The following is a 26079-nucleotide window of genomic DNA, read 5'->3' on the forward strand; positions in this document are numbered from 1 at the left end:
TGAGCGCAGGTCCTCCCTGGCTCCATCTGCTGGGGAGGGTCTCATGCTTGGGACCGGGGTGGGCACGGGGTTGCCACCTTTTAGGTAGAGCAAGGCTGGGGCCAGGGCTGTGGGTCCGAGTTAAGAGCAGGGGCCCTTGGGCTTCCCTGGTGGCGCAGTGGTTGAGAGTCCGCCTGCCGATGCAGGGGACACGGGTTCGTGCCCCCGTCCGGGAAGATCCCACATGCCGCGGAGCGGCTGGCCTGTGAGCCATGGCCACTGAGCCTGCGCGTCCGGAACCTGTGCTCCGCAACAGGAGAGGCCACAACAGTGAGAGGCCCGCGTACTGCCAAAAAAAAAAAAAAAAAGAGCAGGGGCCCTGAGGCACAGGCTGATGGCCATGGGTGGAAGAGGTGAGCCAGGACCATTTTCCCCTCCTTTTCCAGCCCTCCTCTTTGGGAGTCACTTCTCTTCTCAACGGTGACTGGGAAGGAGGCTTTAGCCAGAGAAGTTTCTCTCTTTTGACTCCTTCCTGACCTCTCCTTCTGATCTAGCCATTCCTTTCTACTTCCCCCTCCAAACAATTGGTCCGGATTCAAAGCAGGGGGCTGTGCTTGGTGTGGAGAATGAATAGCGGCCCAGGGCACACACTGAGCTGTGGCATATCTGGAAGGAAGAGGGCGGAAAGGGACATTCTGTGTAACCCTGGAAGGGAGAGCTCTTTCTGAAGCAATTTCGCCAGACTCAGTTTCCCACTGTGCACTGAAGGGTAAAGGGAGAGGCCTTTACTTTATGTATTTACCCCACATTCCTGGAGCATTGTGCCCTGTCACACTGTGCAGGTGTGTTTCAATTAAGTAGATTAGATGATCATTAAAAATAAATGCTCAACAAAGCTAAGGAAATAGTTTCTCAAGTCCAATCTTCTTTCTTTCTGTGCATATCATGCCAGGGTTTCCAGCATTGTAGAAAGGGCCTTTAAAAATAGTTACTAATCGCTGCATATTACAGGGAAACAAAGACTGGCCAGATGTTTCAAACACAGGGTTTATTTTAATATAGTCAAAATAAATCTGGGCACCGTTATCTCTTCTCAACTGTGAGTACGTAACCAACACATGCTGCACAATGGCGCCTGTATTATGGTGATTAAGTGGACAATCCACATTGTTAGTATTCAGTTAGCACCCCCAAATGTTTATTCAATGCTGACATATTGATGGAGCCGTGATTAGATTCTACATAAAACAAATTAATCAGACAGGTAACCACCCAGGCTATTCAAAGTAAACAATAATACTAAGACAACACATAAAATAATGACCTTAGTCTGATAGGCATGGCATTTTCAGAAATGGCTGAGCTCATTCCATTTTACCACTAGTTTCTGTGGAAATATTAACTTCATTAAAGCTATGTCAGCTATAACAGGTTGGATTTTTACCTATATTTGTACAAAAATACATATATATGCAAGCATTTTCTACATTCTCATAGAGATTGTAGCATTTTAAATTCCCATTTCTCAGAAAAGGATAAAATAAATGTTAAATCAAGTTTTATGAATCCCCTAATGCTCTTTCTTTATGTATTTCAGTAAGGGAGGGGTGGAATCAGGAAAGCCTTCAAGAGGGATGTGAGTCGCGTGTTAAAAGAAGAGTAGATGTCTGCTATGATGACATGAGGGATGGACTTTTTTTAGGGGAAAGATGAGAGAGAGAAAAGGTCTAAAAACAACAGACAACTTAGTGTAGCTCAGTTTGTCTGGAGTGCAGGATGGGAGAAGCATGGTCAGAAATGAATCTAGCAAGGCAAGTGTCAGGTCATATTCTAGGACTTAATGTTTCGTTTGAAGATGTTGGTGCTTCATTCTACAGCCAACAAAGGCCATTTAAGGCTTCAGTGGCAAGGTGAGACTCTAATAAGAAAACATTGCTACCAGAGAAATGGACAAACCAAAAGGCAAGGGCTCAAACTAAGGCAGTCATTGTAGGGATGAAGAAAATGGAAACGACAGAGATGTTAGGGAGATAAAGTAATTAGGGCTTGGGCACCATGTGGACACGGGGAGTGAGAGAAAAGGAACCTTGGAGAATGATGCAAGTTTCTGGGTTGGTTAAGATGTCAGGAGTGTGCTTGGCTAGGAAAGCTGGCGATGCAGTCTACTGCGGTTCTGCAGATCGTGATGTGGTCAGGGTCACAGGCTCCTCCTAGCTTTCTGCTCAGCTTTCTTTAGTGTGGGCCTTTATCCTTGTGTTGTCATCTTGCTACTGTGAGAAGCATATGCTACCACATCTGTGGTCCAGGCTGGATGGAGAAGACTGGCCAAGGAGAAAAGGCTGAGTCTGCCCCATTAAAAGAGTTTTCCTGGATGTCCCATCCCTGTCATTATAATATGCATTAGCCAGACCTAGTTTGTATAGCCACCCTTAGTTGCAAGAAAGGTTTTAAACTGCGTATATTGCCTCTCTGAACTAAATGGTTGTTCTGTTAGTGAAGAATGGATTTTGGGTGAACAACAGAAGCATTTTCTACAGGTGATCAGGTCGATGTTGGTTTCATACTCTGAGGCAGGAAATATAGAATGAGTAGCAGGCCTGAGGAGAAAGACAATGAGTTTGGTTATGGATGTGCTGTGTTTGAGGGACTGTGAGTCATCAGTTGTGATACTCACCTGGCATCTGAAAATCATGAAAAAGCACAAGTGATGATAGTTTTGGGAATCCTTAGCCTATAAATGGCAATTGACCTTTCTCAGCATAATAATAATAGTTACTAATTATATGTCGGGTTCCTTTAGGTGTCAAAGCAGATTGTTTATTTCTTTCCTAACAGCAGTAGTCTTCAAACTGGGTACTCCTGGGCATAGAAGACTTGCCAGGGGGCGTCCGAGCATACGTGGTTTTAAGGAAATCAACTTCTAAGTTCTCAATACCCATACATACTCTTACTTGAAATTGATCAGCCTGAGAACTGGCTGCCATGTTTATGAAGGTTCTTCATTCTGATATCCGCCTTCCCAGAAGTCCTCTTACCCTTTGAAAGGGAAAAACATGCTTCCACTCAGCTGGAATTTCATACTACATCATGTAATTGCAGATTTATTATAAGAAATACCATTATTTTCTTGTTTCATGATTTATTGTTAAAAATAAAAAAATTAATTCTATTACCTCTGCATAATTTAAATCTTGACTTTACTGCTCTCAACAATCTGTTTTATAAGATGTGCTTCATAATTTATTTCCCAATAGTTTTCATAATATTTCTTAAAATATATATTAATAGATTGAATTGAAAATTGAAGACAGAATTATTCTGAAGAGAGTAATTCTGATATGACAGCTTGTACCAGGTCAGTTAAATGGTGAACATTTTCCATAAATTCAGTGACCTAAGTCTGTTGTTTTAGCTCATCAAAGTTTTGACAAAAAGATATAGTTAAAACATGTGATGAGATAAAAATAATTTTATTAAAAACTATGACTGTGCAAAGTCGTATTAAAGAATTTTTATTTTATCAACCCCTTTTGAATATATCTTATGATACAAAGTACCTCTAAGTCAAAAGTAGCATGTATAATTAATAGTCATTTGATAAGTCTCGGCAAAGCTTTCCTGGTGAAAGACCTAATAACTGGATAAAAATTCTGTTACAAGACAGGTGGTTTCCAATTCTTTTCTTCTAACAAAAATTGAAGGCAAACCTAATCAAGTTGTCATTTGATAGAACATGAAAAAGAATTTTATAACAAATCACTAGGTGCTTTTGACATAGAACGAGTTCAAAGAATTGAATGACTGTGTTTCAGCAAAATATTTTTTATTCCCAGTATATTTATTTATCTCAACAAGATTTCTTAGTCCCTACACTTATACAAATCAAAAATAGGAATAAAACAATGCCAAGTCTTTATTATGTTAGTAATAATAATATTCATGGATGGATACATGAACTAACTTTAAAAACACACCCTCATTCATCTCATTAAGAGATGCATTTCCAACAAAAAAATTCTTTTAGGTTTAATAATTATCTACCTAAAGTGTCAGCATATTGATTTTTTTGATCAACTGTGTACTAGTAATTGTAATGATAGAAAATTTTAACATTTAAAACATTATGGGTACATAAAGCAAAAAAATTTCAATGTATATACACGTTTGCCTTGCAGGTAATATGATGATCTAGAAAAGACTCGAACATAGAATGATATTACATTTGGATAAATTTATGTGGAAGAGGTTGAATGGACTTAGCAAGGAACAAAGTAAAATTTCTGACTGCTAAATGGAATTTCTTGTTCAGCTCTTTTAAAAACAGGCGTGTGGGTATCAAATCGCTAGGATATTTAGATTCCATTGGCTACTTTTAAAAGACTGAGGTAACAGTTGTAATAATGCATCAATATTTAATGCACACTGGAAATGATATTCTTTGCAACCATTAAACCTTATGATAACCAGTACTCCTGAAATCAGGTTTTAAAATATGTGAAGAGGTACACAGTTTTGCAAAGTCTTTATGCAACACATAAGCTTTTTAGGTTGTGGAGCAAACTGTAATTTGAAGATCACTAATATATCCTATTGTCATTCATGGAAAGCTGGTCCTTCAGACTCTCCTGGGTTCCAGGCCTCGTATAGGTTGGCCATGCACAACACACATCTGTTTTCTGGGCCTCGCCCCTCCTCCAGAGCCACAGTTTTTCTAGGATGAGATATTATTGTGATGAGCTCTTTTGGGGCTCCTTGAAAGCTGATCCTGGGAGGCATTCTGGGGCTAAAGAGTGGCCAAAGAAGAGAAGCCGGGATAGACCTGGACACCACACCTAAACGAGGTCTAGAGGTCTAAGTCTTCTGGTGAATTTGAAATCAATTTCTGTTACGTTCAAGAGCAAGAGAATGGGTAAGGAAGAGCTTGTACAGGTGGCCACAGAAGGAAGTCAGGGGCTCTGAGAATGGACCCTGGCAGCCACCTCTCGAGTCTTCGAGGTCTGAATAAGCACAATAACACTGTCTGGCATAACTGATTTCTTAAAAAGAGAAAGAAATGGGTTTTTCGGTATTTATTTTAAAATTTATTTTATTGAAGTATAGTTGATTTACAATGTTGTGTTAATTTCTGCTGTACAGCAAAGTGATTTAGTTATACATGTATATACATTCTTTTTCATATTCTTTTGCATTATGGTTTATCACAGGTTATTGAGTATAGTTCCCTGTGCTATACAGTAGGAACTTGTTTATCCATTCTACGTACATAGTTTGCATCTGCTAATCCTGGACTCCCAATCCATCCCTACCACCCCGCCTCCTTGGCAACCACAAATCTGTTCTCTATGTCTGTGTCTGTTTCTGTTTTGTAGATAAGTTCATTTGTGTCATATTTTAGACTCCACATATAAGTGATAGCATATGGTATTTGTCGAGAAAGGAATGTTTTTAATGTACAAGAAGATATGAAGAAAAGAAAAGAAGACATGAAGAATATTATGAGAAGAGTCCACATTCAACTTACCAAAAGTAAATATTACCACTTTATTATATTTGCTTCAGCTTTTTCCCAATTAATTCTAACTCTATCAGCAATATAGTGTGAGGTTTTTAGCTTAGGAAAGCTTGATACTTTGATGTGAAATAGATTTTAAAAAAGAAATATGTGGGTTGCTCCTTGTATCCTTGAAACTTTTTTTACAGTGAATTTCTAGTCCTTGATTGTGTGGGATTCATAATAATATCTAATTGAACTCATCTGTTTTCTCACTATAACTAAGTGATCCTTGAAGTCCTTGAAGTATTATGAGTGTGCTCAAGAAACTCCTTTCTAGGTTACTAGTTCAAATCCAGCTTCAGATCACTAGAGTGGCAGCAAAACAATTACTATTCATGATGTTCACTAACACTGTAAAAACCTTCATCAAAATAATTTAAAATATTGTCTGATTCCCAAATTTTATGATAAGCTCCACTCGCCGATCCAGACAATGATATTTTTATTGTCAACTTAAGAGTGAGAGTGGGTGTTATGTTGAGTGTTTGTTCTGAGCTACATATAACCCAGTTCTCACCTCTACTTTGCATCGTCCTAGGACTGGTGTGTTCACTGTGTGTTGTGATATTTTGCCAGGTTTCACAAGGGAATGTTATGCCCCCTTCAACTAGAATCAGAGAATTTCGTATTTGTGGTCATGACCCATATGAAATACATTTTTTACTGACGCCAGTACACACACACATACACGTTAGTACACAAATATATACATATGTATCCTACTGGGTTGAATAATGTCCCCCTAAATTCATGTTCACCTGGAATTTCAGAATGTGACCTGATTTGGAAATAGGATTGTCGCAGATGTAATAAGTTAAGATGAGGTCATACTGCATTAGGCTGGGCCCTTAATGTGATATGACTGGTGTCCTTGTAGGAAGAGAAGAGACACAGAGACACATACACTGGAAGAAGGCCATGTGAAGGTGGGGACAGAGATTGGAAGATATACAGCTACAAGTCGAGGAAGACCAAGGATTGCCAGCAACCAGCAGAAGCTAGGAAGAGGCAAGGAGGAATTCTCCCCTGGAAGCTTCAGAGGGAGCGTAGCTGTGCCAACACCACCCGGTTTGTGGTGTTTTGTTATACTAGGAAACTCTATTTAACTATCTATTGATCTATCCATCTATGTTTTCACAAAATAATGCTCACCTATATTACTTGCAATGCACTCTGATATTTTTTTGTATACTCTTATTATATTTTGTTTAATTGTTGGCTATGATTATGTTGATTTCATTAGGATGCCATGCTCTTTTCAGTAAATCTACAGCATGGCAAGCACTGAACTAAATACTCCTAAAGGAGAGTGCTTGATATATTGGAAAATGTCTGGAGTGTTTAATAATTAATGCAAGAAAGAAAGCCACCATGGTCACTTGCATTATAATGGTGTCATTATTACATTAATTAAAAGTCCCCAAAGGAATTGCAAGTTTAGTGTTCTTCCAGAAGTGTGTGGATATTTCTCTGCCATGATTCATTCAAAGGCTCCACAGAGAACACAAATAGGAAATCCACTCTCCTGCCCAACTCAAAGACACCTGAAACTACACTAATAGATCTGGGTATAACTGTACACCTTTAAGTTTTAAAGTGAGAGGGACTGATTTTCAGCCAGATCTCACCAGTCAATAGATAAGTGACTTTAGGAGAAGTTAATAAATATCTCTGAACCGCACTTTTCTTATCTGAGAAGTACAGAGGATAATACAGTCTACCTCACACCATGTATAGTGTCAGGCATAGAGAAATTGCTCAATATATGTGAGCCGTCATCTATTCCCTACTTATTTCATACTAATGGGTTCAGAGAAAGGGTCAGTGGAGAGGTCACAAGGACATCAGAACCTGAAAAGGGAAAGGAGGAGATGCCTTAGGAAATAGAACTACCATACTACCCAGCAATCCCACTACTGGGAATATACCCTGAGAAAACCATAATTCAAAAAGAATCATGTTCATTGCAGCTCTATTTACAATAGCCAGGACATGGAAGCAACCTAAGTGTCCATCAAGAGATGAATGGATAAAGAAGATGTGGCACATATATACAATGGACTATCACTCAGCCATAAAAAGAAATGAAATTCAGTTATTTGTAGTGAGGTGGACGGGCCTAGAGTATTTCATACAGAGTGAAATAAGTCAGAAAGAGAAAAACAAATACCATATGTTAACATATATATATGGAATCTAAAAAAAAAAAAGGTTCTGAAGAACCTAGGGGCAGGACAGGAATAAAGATGCAGATGTAGAGAATGGACGTGAGGACACAGGGAGGGGGAAGGGTAAGCTGGGACGAAGTGAGAGAGTGGCATGGACATATATACACTACCAAATGTAAAATAGATAGCTAGTGGGAAGCAGCCGCACAGCACAGGGAGATCAGCTAGGTGCTTTGTGTCCACCTAGAGGGGTGGGACAGGGAGGGTGGGAGGCAGACGCATGAGAGAGGTAATATGGGGATATATGTATATGTATAGCTGATTCACTTTGTTATAAAGCAGAAACTAACACACAATTGTAAAGCAATTATACTCCAATAAAGATGTTAAAAACAACAAAAAAAGATGCCTTAGGGATCACCACAGATGCCACAGAAAAGCAAGGCCCCAGGAGTAATGGTAACAACTGGTAATTTTTTTTTTTTTTTTGGCCATGCTGCAGGGCATGTGGGATTTTAGTTCCCTGACCAGGGATCAAACCCGTTCCCCCTGCAGTGGAAGTGGGGAGTCTTAACCACTGGACCACCAGGGAAGTCCCAACAACTGGTAATTATTATTTGTGGTTCTAATTTCTCATCTGGCTAGATTTTGCCATGTTCAACTAGTCATTAACTTTTGCATTTGTTTCTGCATTAGTCTAGTAAACTGCAAATATTAGGATACAAGATGGGCTCTTATAACAAAACAGTGGCTCGAATAAGACAACAGTATAAACCTGTCATGTAACAGTCCAGAATTAATCAGGTCAAGGTCAGTGGGAGGCTCTGTCATCCTCAATAAGTGTCTTCTCCTTCCCAAAGCTCCTCATTTACCACACAGCAGAAAGGGGGACAGAGCAGGAGAGCACACATGCCTTCCTTTTTTGGGACACCACTCTGAAGAGGCATAAATCACTTTTATCCACCTCCCATTGGCCAGAATTTAGTAATATGAGGACACCAAACTGTAAGGGCTACTGAGAGATATATTGTATGCCTTGGCAGTCATATGGCCCCTAGAACTTGGGAGTTCTAGCATTAAAGGGAAAAATGGATCTGGTGGACATTAGGTCTGTGCCATGGTTCTCCTCTGTTGCCTTCCACATATGCATGTTCTTCTTCCAATACACTGAACACTTTCATTCCCCTAAAGGAGGCAATTCAAACTCCCTTCCAGATATTACAACCAGCTCCAAGTCCAAGAGCTCTGGGTGATGTGCGGTGTACTTTAGTTGGGCTGGCAATGGAGCATTTGGTTTGTTGGCCCATAAATAAATAGAAAGTGTTCTTCCCTCCACCTATGCTCAAAATACAATGGAGAAGTAGAAACAAGGTAGCTTCAATAAATAATATCATTTGGAAAAGAGGACAGGAAGCACATGGTGAGGTCATTGGTCAATGGGAGTTATAAATTCTTCTTGCTAGGTAGGAGCTGTGAAAACTTGGGTGATGAACTAAGGTCCTTGATTAGACCCTGCATCTTCTCCTTGGGAGGAGTACCCCTGTCCATCACCCCTCATGGTCCCTGGCTTTCCTCTCTTGGTCCATTAAGCCCTCTGACTGCATCTGAGGGGGGCACTGGAGAGTGTGCCTTCCCTGGGGCAGACAGCTTTTACAGTTGTATCTGTGGGTACAGGATTGAAGGCCTGGGTTGCTTTAAGGGTCCAAGAATGATATGGATCAGATGCCCGGGGGAGGTATTCTTCCTGAGACTGCCACTAGAGTCATGAATTCAAGACCACAGCTTTTCCGCTGTGTTCCAGTGGCCAGGAAACTGGAATCAAGACATCATCTTTGCTGCTCCAACTGTTCATGACACTTAGGAAGCTGAGAACAGGCCCTTGAACGTTACTGCATAAAAAAATGACCAGAACATGGCAGGAATATGGCCTCTGCCTCATTTCTGCCTCCTATTTCTCACAAGATTGTATGCACTTGACAGAATACAACTCATATCCAGAACCCCAGCTGCAAGGGAGTTTTGGAAAGATCATTCTTAGATTTCTGATCGTTCCATCCAGAATGAGATGGGTTGCATGTTGAGTTAACCAACCCACAGTATCCATCACAAGAGTTATAACAGAGTGCATTTACTTAGATTAGGAAGTTCACTATGGCTCTCACTGATGTTAAGTTAGGAGATCTTATTGCACAGTTAGAAGTCCTTAAGCCCTATAACTTGGGGGGGAGGGTGTGTTCGAAAATTCCAGAGTCTTTTTATGCACTGGAAAGGAATTTTTGTGAATGTCATCGTGCAGTGGAAGGTGCTCCCAAGACCTCTGGCAAGATCAGGCCATACAGACTGAGCCCACACAGTTCTCAAGGGCCAGCACCAGATCCATGAAATGGGAGAGGGGTTAAAGAGGCCCCATCATTTTACCATTGGACTAAGGACAAATTAGGGCTTCTTGAACCTACTCTGGCATGGAACAGGAGTCATTTGCTTCTTCCCAGATAAATGGCAGGATGACAAGATAGATGTGCCATGTTCTGGTTTCATAGCCTTAATAATAGCATCTTCATGCAATAAATACAATATCAAGATTGCTATTGCTGCTGCCGCCACTAGGATGACTCACTATTGATGCTATTATTAACACTACAACCCTCTCTACCATGAAATCTGGGCAAAGTGGCTGCCTGTTTGTCACTCTAAAGTGGCAATACACCAAATGGTAATTTTGTAGGCTGCAAGATGGAAAAACTGAATTCAACTTTGTGGGTACCTTACCATGAACATGTGATTTGGATTTAAAGGATTATCTGAAAAAAAGAAAAGGATTATCTGGCTCATTTGCTCTTTTGTTTCTCATGGACCACATTTAAATAACCAAGACAGATCTGATTATTAGTACTGTATCTTAAGGATTTTTCTTGTAACCTGATAAAACTACATAAATGATATGCTATAGATAACAAAAAGTCCAGCCTGTTTTTAAGTCTGTGATGTCCCAGCAAACAAAATTGCGCAAATCATGCTTACTTTTCATATACTGAGGTCCACTTGTAGATTTGAATCTGAGTACATTTGTGATTTGAAAATGCAGGTTATGAGTAAAGGAAGTTTTGAGGAGATTACTTCATGAGAGAACAAAAGACAAGTTCCTTCCAGTGGTCAGAAAAAAAAAGGTGTCCCTTCTGTTATCATGATAACTAAATGGAATGTTCCAAGTCTTAGCGGTAGTCCCATTATTGTTCACAGTGGAGGATCTACGTAGGGGAATGTGATGGGGTAGGAGGGTCTGAGATGAAGAAGGACTTCTTCCTCTACATATTTCTCTATTCCTCCCTACCACCTCCCTTCACACCCCCCTGCCCCCTGGTTCTCTATTTCTCTCTCTGTCTCTCTCTCACATCCAGGCACATGAAACACACTTTTTTATCTTTACCTGGTTTTGGGAGGCAATGCCACTCGATAGCTAAGTTTGGACTTTGCAGTCAAGCTCCACTGTGGCCTAGTTCTGGGACTCTGCTAGAGCTATTTAACTCGTCTGAACTTCAGTTAACTCATTGGGAATCATTACGATCATACCAGCCTCTTAGTGTTGTTGAGGGACTAAATGAGGTAACGTCTGTGAGATGCTTAGTGCAGAACATGGCACATAGTAAATTCTCATTAAGTAGAAGCTATTTCTTTTATTCTCAGAGAACAATTACAAACCACATTGTGAAATTGTAATGGACAGGAATTATGTTTAAATTTTTTAAATGTTCATTTTTGGAGGAAATAGCATTAAGAATAAGCATATACCGATATGTTATTATCAGAGCACTTATAGATATCTCATGGTAAAATAACAAGAAAATGGTGTTTACTATCAGCCCTGAAGTTCAAGTCTACATTTGGCAGTTAACCTTAATTCTTAAGAAGTAGCAGCAGCTCCTTTAGTCCACTGTAATGATGTTAAATATATTAAAAGATACATTAAATAGTTTATAATGTTGTGATAAAAATGTATAACCCATATGCAAGGGGGTAGAGCATGAAAAAGTAAAAGAATTTTTTAAGCATGGAAAAGGGCTCTCCGCAGGGATGGTGGTTGGAGGGCTAGTTGCAAGGTCTGCATATTAAGTAAAGATCTTTTTGTTTCTTGCCCTGAAGCTGTGGAAGAAGAGAGATTTTTTTCAAAGGAGATCTAGGAAGCAACTCTAGAGAAAGGAGTCATCTATTCCTAAGGAACTTAATCCTCCCCTCCAAAAATGACAGGGATGGTAGAAGTCGCTCTTGCCAGGAAGGTGTGAGCAGGGACCCAAATTCTGGAAAACACAGGAGCATTTGGAGCTGAGAAGTCGAGTGAGCCGTAGCAGCACCCAGGGAAAGAGCAAAGGCTTTACTGAGGCTGGTGGGACGAGTGGACCAGAGGGTGAGGAGGGCCAGACAGAGGTTACTGATCTTGAGGTCTTACAGCCAAGGCATGTCCTCTTGGGAGATTGTCTTTGGGGGCTGGTGAGCAGAGAGAAATCACAGTTTTGAGAAGGCAGAGCGAAGGATAAAGAATCACAGATCAAATCAGGAGTCCTAGCTTTGGGACCTCACCAAGAGTCTGGTTCTCAGGGATAGGGTTGGTATTGTTGTGAATGGACATGAATTCCACGGTGATAGGAGGTACAAGATAAAAACATTGAAGTAACAGTGGTCACCTGAGAAAAGGCAAAAGGCCTAAGGATATTTGAGGAAAATCCTGCAAAGTCCTGACTACTGCCAAAGACAGAGTAATCTGGCCAGGTCAAGCCTAGAATACAGGAGAGAGCAAGGCTGAGGACCTTGACTAGGACTGAGGCTGTGTCCATACCCTTCTGTGTCTGGACACACTCACCAGTCCTTTGATGAGAAAGTATGTGTTGATCACATGGAAACCATGCCTGTGTATTACTCCTTATTGGTAACAGAACACAAATATATGTCCACGTTAAAAACTTGGCACATCTATAGTGTAGCCTGGATTCCTCTCAATTAATCTCTGTATGTTCTCAATTCTCAAGATAAAGAATCCTGTTCAGATGTTTCAATAACAGCAGCTGCATTCAGAGGAAGCTGTGTCAAAGTAAACAACTAAACTTCAGTGGATCCAGATGACTGTCGACTTGGAAAGTACCATGGTGCAATTGTAATCATAACAAGAGCGTATATTTTGGAGTCAGCCAGATCCAGGTCTGAAATCCATCTCTAGCACTATTTAGAGCTGTGGACATATTGTTAACCTGCGCTGGCATTAATTCCTCATGAGAAAAATGGGGACTCTGATGGTAACCTTGCAGGGTGGTTTGTTTTATAAGATTAAATGACCTTACACATGGAAAGTATTTGGAACAAGGTAGGTGCCCAGTAAATGTTAATCCCTTTTCTCATGATTTTGACCTTGCCAAGAAACACAGACCCAGATACGGTTCTGACAGCCACCCTGAAAGTTATGACGTCTGGGCCAAGATTTGCCAAGTTGTGCAGGCTTCCAAAGGGGCCCTAAGGTCTCTGGAGTCAGACTGACTGGGCTCAGAACCACTCAGTGGTGGTATGAATGTGGAGGAATTGCTTATTCTCTCTATGACTTAGATTTCTTACATGTCAATTAAGATGGTCATACCCACCTCACAGGGTTGTTTTGAGTGCTAAATGAAATAATTCACATAAGGCACTTGGAATGAGCTAAGAAAGGCAGACTGAGGTGAAGTCCGTAGAGAGAGATTTTCCAGAATGTCAAGATCTGATGTAGCAGTCTCCAGAGTTGCTTGGTTAAGCCTTGGTCAGAGGAGCACTGGAGGGTAGCATGTTGATTGCAAGGCCCCTACTAGTTCCTGTAGATGATTCTCAATAGGCCACAGTAGCTCTCCAGGGAGACATTTTGGCATAGGTACAGAACCTGGGAATGGCCAACTTAATAGAGCCAATCTCTGTGGCACTCTAATCCCTTAGGGCCAACTGTGGATGGGTAGCCTTTTCTCAAAGTTCTACACTATGTTTATTTTCTTATTTGCTTATTTTCTCTTCTCCCCACTTAAATGTTAGCCTTCTGAGAACAGGGACATTGAATTACACACTTTCTGTATTCCCAGTGCCTAGAACTGAACCTGGCAAGAAATAGATGAGCAGAGGCTCCATAATATTTGCTGAATGAATGTATAAGCATTCCTCTGCTGATCACACTAGATTATTTCTGAGACTTGTACCCAAGGTGCTATCATTAGTCAAGTCTCTTTTGGTGAAAGTGACAGGAACCCTACACCAAAGAGCTTACGTAAAGAGGAAATTTATTAGCTCATATAACCAAGAAGTCTAAGGGTTGGATCCATGGCCTTGAACATGGTAATCAGGATCCTGTTATCCTATATTAGGATCCTATATGCTTTCCTCTGTGTTAGTGTCATACATTGGAGATAAATATTTGTATGCGGAAAGTTTATTGGGGAGGGGTCTTGGTATCATGTGTGAGGAGAGTGAAGAAAGTAGGCTTGGGCAGAGGGAGGCAGCTGATTCTGTGGGGAGCTCTGGAACTAGAAAACCCTTCAGAGTTGTTTCATTTGACCCATTATTCAGTCATTGGGTCAGGTGGCTCTGTCTGGCTGATGGCAACTCATGGAGAGCCACTCATCTGAGAGCCACCAGCTGCCAATATTCCAAGCCACTAGGAAAATGAGCGCTCCAGTCCTGAAGGTGTGATCTTCATGCATCCAGTTGGTTGACCTCAGATTCAGTATTGGCTTAGGAATGTGAATTTTAAAGTCTACATAAGGCCAGAGATATCCTTGGCTATGTGTTTTGTACATGGATCTGTCATTTTGTAGGGATAACTTCTCTCTCATTTCTTCCTCTAGAGAAAGACTCCCCCAAACCCCAAGAACTGCTGACATCATTTGTTGTCCTGACTCTCGAACTAGGATTTTGATGTGTTTTCTGGCATCACAAAATTCATTTTCTTTCCACTTATTTGAGTTTATACAATTTCATATTTAGTTTTTTTTTAGCTTAGTCTAAAAACCTTTTTCATTATTAACAACCCTTGGGAACATCATTGTAATGATTTAGTAGCATATGTTCTATGAATATATCAATAGTTATTTAAAATAATTTCTCCATAATTTGGACATTTAAGTTATTTTCAATTTTTATGCTTATAAATAAATAATAACATCCTGTGCATGTCTGTTTGCATTTCAAAATTATTTCTCACGATAGATTCCTACCAGTAAAATAACTGGATCATAGAATATGAACATTTTTATCCTCATTATTTTTTAAAAACTACAAATGTAATGATTGCTTACTATAAAGTATGTATGAAATACAGGGGATTTAGCTCATAATTTTCTATTAAGAAGTAATTAATATACATAGCTTCCCTTCCAAACAAATAAACCATCTCTTATTGCAATCACCTGCACTTCTGTTTCCTGATGATCAGTATTATGCTTCTATTATCTTAGAAATTCTTTCTTAGTAATTGCTTTGAACTTTGAAATCACATTGTTGACAATCATTTCAACTTAACTCTAAGTTTTACAAGTTTCTCTGCTACTTCTTGCTTTTCTGGGAATATCTCCTCTTTACTTGCTCAATCCATAAGGTCACAGTGGGAGCAGCCATATTCTTATACATGACTTTGTCACTCAAGCTACGGTTGACTGTGGACCTCTGGTGGACCTCTGACCCAAATTGAGATATAAGCTCCATTCCCTGAGAAAGTTAGAGTTGAATTAGGAGGTTCAAGGCTCAGTTTGGCTGTTGGCTTCTCTCTTGAGTGAAGAGGTTATAAATTCACTTCTCACCATGTAGAATGGATTCAGATAAATAAGATTTTTAATGCTTTCTTGTGTTTACAAGGAAGAATGAGAAATTCCTAAATGCCAAAGACTTAGATTAGTAAAAGCACAAGGTAAAACTATGACAGCCCCAGACTGAGGTATTGTCAGATTCAGTATCAGCTTAATAACTTGGATTTTAATGTCTGCATAATGACCAGGGACATTCTTGATAAATTATTTTGTACATTGATCTCTCATGGTCTATTTATTCTTGTGATGAAGCAAGTATAATTAGATATATTTTAATAGCTGGAAAGTCTAATTTCTTCATATTACCATTGATTTTCATTTTTAAAAGTTAAACCCTTTCTCTAGCTAAAAATCAGAATCATTTTAAGATCCTATTCCAAATTCCATTACAATGGAGATTGGGATGGCAATACATTTTATACATTAATTTAGAATTATTGATACTTTATAATAAGTGCCTTCCTACCTAGTTATACGATGTGTCCCTTTTAGTTATTTATTTGCTTGTTTCATTTTTTGGAAACTTAGGTTCAGAGAGTTGACTTAAACATACTTCTCATCATCTTTGGTTTGTTTAAGGCTATTCTCTCATGTATTTTCAATTGCCCTTCATTTCTGAGAAAGTCCATCTGTGGTCAAAGAGAATAAAGCTGACCTACAGAGAGAAGAAAAAGAGAAATGGTAACAGGGGCAGCAATGCTCCTCCTGGGTCCCAGTCACTGTTTCTAGTCTGCTGCAGAGGTCCAACTACATCTCTACTCCTGGACTCTGTATCAGACAACCTCTAAAGTGCACTTCAGATCCTTTCTGCCCCGCCTGTCTCTGGAGTCTTTGAACAATTGTTATACCAATAAGCAAGTAGCTCTGGGTGAGCTCTAACTTCACTTAGGCACAACCAGACAGGGCCTGCTGCATGTCTGCACAGCTTGACTCTCACTTTCTTCCTCTTAGCTCCTTCCTGGGGCTTCCCTTTTGGACCTGCAGCATGGGAAATTTCAGGATCTGTGTCGTGCCCATTTATGACGGTACCACCCGGAAGTGCAGAGAAGTCACCTCTTTGTGGGGCAAACCATTGTCCAATGGAGTCAGGAGCTGTTGAATAGACTGTTCTGATATTCAGTCATCCACATAGCCTCCTGGAAAATAGATACTCCTGCCAGATCACTCTTTAGACACCAAGGGACGACCAGCTTAGTAACATACCCTCGTTTGGCTCTCCTTCCTTCCCTTATGGCTTCCTTTCCCCTCACTCCTCCCAGGCTTGCATGCTCTAATTAAGTAGAAGCACATAAGCTTTTGCATCAGGCTTTGGTTTCTAGGGGACTCAATCTAAGATAGATTTTGAAAAATAGTTTTGCATTCTTATAATAACTTGCCCTTTTGTCTAAGCTAGTTCACATCGATTCCTGTTACTTGTAAACAAAATAGATTTAAATAATAACACCCTTCTATTATTATTTATTTTAAATTTTATCTGGAGAAAAATCTTTAAGAATTTTTTTCAAAAATTGTATGTGGAAGGCAAGCTTTTTGATTTTATAGATGTGTATCATTTTCCCCTTTGAATCATATAGTTTGAATATAGAGCTATGGTATAGCCATAAAATCTGTTATCCTTAAATGTTTGTGGAAAGTGTTTTATTATTTAAACACCCTGTCTAGCAGCTGATAAGTCTGATGCCAATATGATTCTCATTCTTCTGTTTTCTAATATGTTTTTGGAACTAAAAAAAACTTAAGATCAAAAATTTCATGATTGATCAAGATGGCAGAGTAGAAGGACATGTACTCACTCCCTCTTGCGAGAGCACCAGAATCACAGCTAACTGCTGAACAATCATCGAAAGGAGGACACTGGAATTCACCAGAAAAGATGCCCCATGTCCAAGGACAGGCGAGAAGCCACAATGAGATGGTAGGAGGGGTGCAATCACAATAAAATCAAATCCCATGGTCGCTGGGTTGGTGACTCGCAAACTGGAGAACACTAATACCACAGAGGTCCATCCACTGGAGTGAAGGTTCTGAGCCCCATGTCAGGCTTCCCAACCTTGAGGTCTGGCAACAGGAGGATGAATTCCTAGAGAATCAGACTTTGAAGGCTGGCAGAATTTAATTACGAGATTACGACCGGACTGTGGGAAGTGGAGACTCCACTCCACTTTGCATTTGAGGGAATGCACAAAGTAGTGTGTGCATCAGGACACAGGGGAGGGAGTGGTGACCCCGGAAGTGAGACTGAACTGGACATACCTGCTAGTGTTGGAGGGTCTCCTGCAGAGGCAGGGGGTGACTGTGGCTCACGACAGGGACAAGGACACTGGCAGCAGAAGTTCTGGGAAGTACTCCTTGGCATGAACCCTCCTGGAGTTGGCCATTAGCCCCACCAGAGAGCCTGTAGGCTCTGGTGTTGGTTCACCTCAGACCAACAGGGAGGGAACCCAGCCCCACCCGTCAGTAGACAAGAGGATTAAAGTTTTACTGAGCTCTCCTCACCAGAGCAACACCCAGCTCTACTCACCACCAGTCACCCACATCAGGAAGCTTGCACAAGCCTCTTAGATAGCTTCATCCACCACAGGGCAGACAGCAGAAGCAAGAAGAACTACAGTCCTGCAGCTTGTGGAACAAAAACCACATTCACAGAAAGACAGACAAAATGAAAAGGCAGAGGGCTATGTACCAGATGAAAGAACAAGATAAAACCCTAGAAAAACAACTAAATGAAGTGAAGATAGTTAGGCAACCTTCCAGAAAAAGAACTCAAAATCATGATAGTCAAGATGATCCAGGACCTCAGAAAAAGAATGGAGGCAAAGATGGAGAAGATGCAAGGAATGTTTAACAAAGACCTAGAAGAATTAAAGATAAAACACCTAGAAGAATTAAAGGACAAACAAACAGAGATGAACAATGCAGTAACTGAAATGAAAAATACACTAGAAGGAATCAATAGCAGAATAACTGAGGCAGAAGAACGGGTAAGTGACCTGGAAGACAGAATGGTGGAATTCACTGCCATGGAACAGAATAAAGAAAAAAGAATGAAAAGAAATGAAGACAGCCTAAGAGACTTCTGGGACAACAGTAAATGCACAAACATTCGCATTATAGGGGTCCCAGAAGGAGAAGAGAGCGAGAAAGGACCCAAGAAAATATTTGAAGAGCTTATAATCGAAAACTTCCTTAACATGGGGAAGGAAATAGTCACCCAAGTCCAGGAAGTGCAGAGAGTCCCAGGTAGGATAAACGCAAGGAGAAACACACCGAGACACATAGTAAACAAATTGACAAAAATTAAAGACAAAGAAAAATTATTGAAAGCAACCAGGGAAAAATGACAAATAACATAAAAGGGAACTCCCATAAGGTTAACAGATGATTTCTCAGCAGCAGCTCTATAAGCCAGAAGGGAGTGGCATGATATATTTAAAGTGATGAAAGGGAAGAATCTACAACTAAGATTACTCTATCCAGAAAGGATCTCATTCAGATTTGATGGAGAAATCAAAAGCTTTACAGACAAGCAAAAGCTAAGAGAATTCAGCACCACCAAACCAGCTCTAAAACAAATGCTAAAGAAACTTCTCTAGGTGAGAAACACAAGAGAAGAAAAGGACCTACAAAAACAAACCCAAAACAATTAAGAAAATGGTCATAGGAAAATACATATTGATAATTACCTCAAATGTGAATGGATTAAATGCTCCAACCAAAAGACACAGGCTCGCTGAATGGATACAAAAACAAGACCCATCTATATGCTGTCTACAAGAGACCCACTTCAGACCTAGGGACACATACAGACTGAAAGTGAGGGGATGGAAAAAGATATTCCATGCAAATGGAAATCAGAAGAAAGCTGGAGTAGCAATACTCATATCAGAATAAAATAGACTTTAAAATAGAGAATGTTACAAGAGATAAGGAAGGACACTGCATAATGATCAAGGGATCAATCCAAGAAGAAGTTATAACAATTATAAATATATACGCACCCAACATAGGAACACCTCAATACATAAGGCAATTGCTAACAGCTATAAAAGAGGAAATCAACAGTAACACAATAATAGTGGGGGAGTTTAACACTTCACTTATACCAATGGACAGATCATCCAAACAGAAAATTAATAAGGAAACACAGGCTTTAAATGACACAATAGACCAGATAGATTTAATTGATATTTATAGGACATTCCATCCCAAAACAGCAGATTACACTTTCTTCTCAAGTGCACACGAAACATTCTCCAGGATAGATCACATCCTGAGTCACAAATCAAGCTTTGATATTTTTAAGAAAAATGAAATCATACCAAGCATCTTTTCTGACCACAGAGCTATGAGATTAGAAATGAATTACAGGGGAAAAAAACGTAAAAAACACAAACACATAGAGGTTAAACAGTACATTACTAAATAACCAAGAGATCACTGAGGAAATCAAAAAATACCTAGAGACAAATGACAACGAAAACACGACAATCCAAAACCTCTGGGATGCAGCAAAAGCAGTTCTAAGACAGAAGTTTATAGCAATACAAGCCTACCTCAAGAAACAAGAAAAATCTCAAACAAATAACCTAAACTTACACCTAAAGGAACTAGAGAAAGAAGAACAAACAAAACCCAAAGTTAGTAGAAGGAAAGAATTCATAACAATCAGAGCAGAAATAAATGAAATAGAGACAAAGAAAACAATAGCAAAGATCAATAAAACTAAAAGATGGTTCTTTGTGAAGATAAACATAATTGAGAAACCTTTAGCCAGACTCATCAAGAAAATCAGGGAGGGGACTCAAATCAATAAATTTAGAAATGAAAAAGGAGAAGTTATAACACACACCACAGAAATACAAAGCATCCTAAGAGACTACTACAAGTAACTCTATGCCAATAAAATGGACAACCTGGAAGAAATGGACAGATTCTTAGAAAGGTATAAGCTTCCAAGACAGAACCAGGAAGAGATAGAAAACATGAACAGACCAATCACAAGTAATGAAACTGTGATTAAAAATCTTCCAGCAAACAAAAGTCCAGGACCAGATGGCTTCACAGGTGATTTCTATCAAACATTTGGAGAAGAGCTAACACCTATCCTTCTCAAACTCTTCCAAAAAACTGCAGAGGAAGGAACACTCCCAAACTCATTCTACAAGGCCACCATCACCCTGATACCAAAAGCGGACAGAGATACTACACAAAAAAGAAAATTACAGACCAATATCACTGATGTATATAGATGCAAAAATCCTCAACAAAATACTAGCAAACAGAATCCAACAACACATTAAAAGAATCATACACCATGATCAAGTGGGATTTATCCCAGGGATGCAAGTATTCTTCAATATACACAAATCAATCAATGTGATGCACCATATTAACAAATTGAAGAATAAAAACCATATGATCATCTCAATAGATGCAGAAAGAGCTTTTGACAAAATTCAACACCAATTTATGATAAAAACTCTCCAGAAAGTGGGCATAGAGGAAACCTACCTCAACATAATAAAGGCCATATACGACAAACCCACAGCAAACATCATTCTCAATGGTGAAAAAATGAATCCATTTCTACTAAGATCAGGAACAAGACAAGGATGCCCACTCTCACCACTATTATTCAACATAGTTTTGGAAGTCTTAGCCACAGCAATCAGAGAAGAAAAAAGAATAAAAGGAATCCAAATCAGAAAAGAAGTAAAACTGTCACTGTTTGCAGATGACATGATACTATACATAGAGAATCCTAAAGATGCCACCAGAAAACTACTAGAGCTAATCAATGAATCTGGTAAAGTTGCAGGATACAAAATTAATGCACAGAAGTCTCTTGCATTCCTATACACTAACAATGAATGATCAGAAAGAGAAATTAAGGAAACAATCCCATTCACCATTGCAACAAAAAGAATAAAATACCTAGGAATAAACCTACCTAAGGAGGTAAAAGACCTGTACTCAGGAAACTATAAGACACTGGTGAAAGAAATCAAGGATGACACAAACAGATGGAGAGATATACCATGTTCTTGGATTAGAATAATCAATATTGTGAAAATGACTACACTACCCAAAGCAATCTACAGATTCAATGCAGTCCCTATCAAATTACCAATGGCATTTTTTACAGAACTAGAACAAAAAATCTTAAAATTTGTATGGAGACACAAACGACCCCAAATATACAAAGCAATCTTGAGGGAAAAAAATGGAGCTGGAGGAATCAGACTCCCTGACTTCACACTATACCGCAAAGCTACAGTAATCAAGACAATATGGTACTGGCACAAAAACAGAAATATAGATCAATGAAACAGGATAGAGAGCCCAGAGATAAAGCCATGCACCTATGGTCAAGTAATCTATGACAAACGAGGCAAGGACATACAGTGGAGAAAAGACAGTCAATTCAGTAAGTGGTGCTGGGAAAACTGGACAGCTACATGTAAGAGAATGAAATTAGAACACTCCCTAACACCATACACAAAAATGAACTCAAAATGGATTAAAAACCTAAGTGTAAGACTGACCACTATAAAACACTTAGAGGAAAACATAGGAAGAACACTCTTTGACATAAATCACAGCAAGATCTTTTTTGACCCACCTCCTAGAGTAATGGAAATAAAAATAAACAAATGGGACCTAATGAAACTTAAAAGCTTTTGGACAGCAAAGGAAACTATAAACTAGATGCAAAGACAACACTCAGAATGGGAGCAAATATTTGCAAATGAATCCATGGACAAAGGATTAATCTCCAAAATATATAAACAATTCGTACAGCTCAATATTAAGAAAACAAGCAACCCAGTCAAAAAATGGGCAGAAGACCTAAATAGACATCTCTTGAAAGAAGATATACAGATGGCCAAGAAGCACATGAAAAGCTGCTCAACATCACTAATTATTAGAGAAATGCAAATCAAAACTACAGTGTGAGGTATCACCTCACACCGGTTAGAATGGGCATCATCAGAAAATCTACAAACAAGAAAATCTACAAACAACCAATGCTGGAGAGTGTGTGGAGAAAAGGGAACCCTCTTGCACTGTTGGTGGGAAGGTAAATTGGTACAGCCACAATGGAGAACAGTATGGAGTTTCCTTAAAAAACTGAAAATAGAATTACCATATGACCCAGCAATCCCACTACTGGGCATATACCCAGAGAAAACCATAATTCAAAAAGACACACACACCCCAATGTTCATTGCAGCACTATTTACAAGAGCCAGGTCATGGAAGCAACCTAAATGCCCATCAACAGATGAATGAATAAAGAAGATTTGGAACATATATACAATGGAATATTACTCAGCCATAAAAAGGAACGAAATTGGGTCATTTATAGAGATGTGGATGGACCTAGAGACTGTCATACAGAATGAAGTAAGTCAGAAAGAGAAAAACAAATATCGTATATTAATGCATATATGTGGAATCTAGAAAAATGGTACAGATGAACCAGTTTGTGAGGTGGAAATAGAGACACAGATGTAGAGAACAAATGTATGGACACCAAGGGGGGAAAGTGGGGGGATGTTGGTGGTAGTGGGATGAATTGGGAGATTGGGATTGACATATATACCCTAATATGTATAAAATAGATAGCTAACAAAAACCTGCTGTATAAAAAATAAATAAATAAAATTAAAATTTAAAAAGATAAATTACTCATTATTTAATATTTACTTTGTATTGACACCTCACTAAACTATTTTATTGTCTCTATTTTTAAGTGAGTCTTTTTACTTGCCCAGTTTTTGATCATATTATGTAAATGATGATAGTTTTATATCTTCGTTTACATTATTACATCACTGATAATTTTTTCTTATTGCAAAAACAAAGTAACAGTAGCAAGGATGATCATCCCTTCTGAGTCTTGATTTTTTATTTTTGCGGTACGTGGGCCTCTCACTGTCGTGGCCTTTCCCGTTGAGGAGCAACAGGCTCCTGACGCGCAGGCTCAGCGGCCATGGCTCACGGGCCCAGCCACTCTGTGGCATGTGAGATCTTCCCGGACCAGGGCACGAACCCATGTCCCTTGTGTCAGCAGGCAGACTCTCAACCACTGCACCACCAGGGAAGCCCCCTGAGTCTTGATTTTTGAGAAAATGCCTTTGATATTTTTATTTGTTCAATATATTTGCTATTGTTTTCTAATAAACACTCTTTACTATATTTAGGGAAAAAAATAAAATTAACAAAAAGAAAAAGAAATTTCATGATCAGTTGTGTAGCTTTTTCTGTTGTGTCCTCTGAGAAACAGACCTGAGAAAGTGATTTTTGGTTTTTTTGTTTAAAATTTTTCTTTTAAATTGAAGTATAGTTGATTTACAATGTTTTGTTACTTTCTGGTATACAGAAAAGTGATTCAGTTTATATATATTCTTTTCAGATTCTTTTCCATTATAGTTTATTACAAGATATTGAATATAGTTCCCTGTGCTATAAGTAGGACTTTGTTGTTTATCTCTTTTATGTATAGTAGTATGTATCTGCTAACCCCAAACTCCTAATTTATCCCCCCTCTTCCACATTTGGTAACTGTGAATTTGTGAGTCTGTTTCTGTTTTGTAAATAAGTTTATTTGTGTCATATTTTAGATTCTACATATAAGTGATATCAAATATTTGCCTTTCTCTTTCTGACTTACTTCACTTACTATGATCACCTCTTGGTCCATCCATGTTTATGCAAATGGCATTACTTCATTCTTTTCTATGGCTGAGTAGTATTCCATTGTATATATGTACCACATCTTCTTTATCCCTTCACCTGTCAATGGACATTTAGGTTGCTTTCATGTCTTGGCTACTGTAAATAGTGCTGCTATGAACATTGGGGTGCATGTATCTTTTTGATGTAGAGTTTTCTCCAGATATATGCCCAGAAGCTGAGAAAGTGTTTTGAGTATAAGAGACTTATTAGGGTGTAATTCTTAGGAAAAATATAATGAGGAGGAAGAAGAATTGGTCAGGGAGAACATTTGGATCACGATACAGATCTGATCCTTATGAAACTAAAGGAGTGAGATTGTCATCTGACAGGTTGAACCAAGCCTTGGCCAACCCAGCAAGGGGCTCTGAAACCAAGGTGTCTGTTAGGGACTTCCCTGATGGTCCAGTGGCTAAGACTCTGCACTTCTACTGCAGGGGGCTAAGGTTTGATCTCTGGTTGGGGAACTAAGATCTCCCATGCCACATGGTGAGGCCAAAAAGAAAAAAAAATTGTGCCATGTGCATTCATTGGCTGGGGACTACTTGGGAAGGGCAAAGGCTCTGCTCGAAAGCTAAAAAATAGATCCTAAAGCCTCCAACATCTGGAGACTGTCAGCTAACTGCACTCCAGGCAGATGAACAGTCAGTTCTTTCCTGATGAAAGAATGCAGCAGCTGGCTACCTCCCTGTGTCTTTTTTCATTTACCCTGCTTGATACTTAGTGGTCCTTTTGACATGATGCTTCCATATTTCAGTTCAGGGAAATCATTTTATATTTAATCTCTTACACGTTTCTTTCTACTATTGATGTTTGTTACTTCTGAAACACCTCTTACTCAGCTAGATATATTAGCTATTTTGCTTAACTTTTCTATCATCTTCATCAATCTTTTAAATCTATATTGAAAAAGGTGTCCTCAACCTTATCTTCTTTTTCCTATATTACCTTGGGTTCTTCTGGGATAAGCTTGCTGTTTTTTCATTTTGACCTAACCTTTACATGCCTCAAAAGTCTGGTGATTTCTGTTTATGTTTGTAATAAGGAACATGGTTGATCATTCAGGGTGTCTGCTTGTGTTTGCCTAGCAACTGTGAATCTCTTTCCATAGCAGACTGTCCCCCAAATAGAAGGGCTGATTGTAGGGTTCTCTGTAGGTTATACCAATGCTAAGCGTCTCTTCGTGAATCATAAGAGCCTTTGGAGGGACTCAGGCAGTTGGACTTAGAACAACATCAGCTGTCAGATGAAGCAAATTTCATTTAGGGGCCAAGATAGTGTGGGAAGTGTTCAGTGAATTTCTCTCCTGGGTGTGAAAGTCTTCCATATGAGTCATATGGGTTCAAAGCAGGCTTATTCTCTGTTTCTCTTTGGCCCATGACACAAAATCTTACTTATTTTAAAGAGTCGTTATTCTAGGGCCAAATATTCCAGGGAAGAGGATTAAGAGAGGAAGAGAGATACATGTAGAGAAAGCTGGCCTAGATATTCCAAGTTTTTAAGTAATTATCATGATGATTGCCCCATGATTTATTCTAGCTCACTGCATTTTCTTACTCTAAGCTTGGAGTTCTATTAGTCTTCCAGTAGGTTCTCAGAGAGTAGCATACTTCTCAAATCCAATTCCTATTTTGTTACATGTCCTTAATTCTAGTTTCTTTGTCAGTTTGATTTTATACTCTCTCCCAGTTCTTTAAACTTTCTAGACAGCTAGTTGCACTCTTTCATGTATTCTTTTCCATGTATCTTTTATACAGTTCAGTGGGATACGGGATAAAATGATGATAAAGATGCACTCAGTCTGCCATCTTAACCTAAAAGTTTAAGTACACGA

The sequence above is a fragment of the Monodon monoceros genome, unplaced genomic scaffold (genome assembly GCF_005190385.1).
Source record: "Monodon monoceros isolate NGI ecotype Baffin Bay Population unplaced genomic scaffold, NGI_Narwhal_1 Super_Scaffold_15, whole genome shotgun sequence".
Taxonomy (NCBI): Eukaryota; Metazoa; Chordata; class Mammalia; order Artiodactyla; family Monodontidae; genus Monodon; species Monodon monoceros.